We start from the raw sequence: 966 nt of genomic DNA, 5'->3' as shown, positions 1-966 counted from the left end.
TAGTTATCTCTGTTTCTTCATTCCTTTTTTTTAAATCTTTATTGTTGAAAGTATTACAGACGCCTCCCTTTTCTTCCCCATCGGCCCCTTCTAGCCTGCACCCACTCTCCCTTTCCCCTGCCCCAGGCCTTCACCACATTATATTCTGTGTCGATGGATTATGCATATATGTATACAAGTTCTTTGGAAACCTGGATTTTTTGATGACAACTAAAAAGTTAATAATTAGCCTTTCCAACGTCCAAGATGTTCAAGAGAGGACGTGGTTGGTCCTCCAGGGAGAAATTCCGTATTTCCCTGGGTCTTCCAGTAGAAGCTGTGATCAACTGTGCCGACAACACAGGAGCAAAAAAATCTGTATATTATCTCTGTGAGGGGAACAGGGGATGACTGAACAGACTTCCTGCTGCTGTGTGGGTGACATGGTGATGGCCACAGTCAAAAAAGGCAAACCAGAGCTCAGAAAGGGGGTACATCCAGCAGTGGTAATTCGACAATGAATGTCATGCCGGAGAAAAGATGGCGTGTTTCTTTATTTTGAAGATAATTCGGGGGTCACAGTAAACAATAAAGGGGAAATGAAAGGTTCTGCCATCACAGGACCAGTTGCAAAGGAGTGTGCAGATTTGTGGTCCAGGATGGCAGCCAATGCTGGCAGCATTGCATGATTCTCTGGTGCATTTGTAAAGGAAAAAACCGTTAAAAATTGGTGACATGAGAAAAATAAATAAATAATAATCATAATAAATTAATTAATTAAAATAAAAAGTAAGTAATTAGCCCTGGCCAGCTTGGCTCAGTGGATAGAACATCGGTCTGCGGACTGAAAGGTCCTGGATTCGATTCCGGTCAGGGGCACATGCCCCGGTTGCGGCTCAATCCTCAGTGGGGGGCGTGCAGGAGGCAGCCGATCAATGATTCTCTCATCATTGATGTTTCTATCTCTCTCTCCCTCTCCCTTCCTCT

General features: G+C 44.1%; 1 pseudogene; it reads left to right on the top strand.

Moving 5' to 3' along the window:
- Positions 1-246: 246 nt before the first annotated feature.
- On the top strand, positions 247-668 carry LOC139015694 (large ribosomal subunit protein uL14-like; annotated as a pseudogene).
- Positions 669-966: the final 298 nt, after the last annotated feature.

This window comes from Myotis yumanensis, unplaced genomic scaffold, assembly GCF_028538775.1.
Source record: "Myotis yumanensis isolate MYYU_CA2020_CCGP unplaced genomic scaffold, mMyoYum1.0.hap1 SCAF_8, whole genome shotgun sequence".
Lineage (NCBI taxonomy): Eukaryota > Metazoa > Chordata > Mammalia > Chiroptera > Vespertilionidae > Myotis > Myotis yumanensis.
Note: the sequence above shows the minus strand (reverse complement) of the source record. Positions and strands in the feature narration are given on the sequence as shown.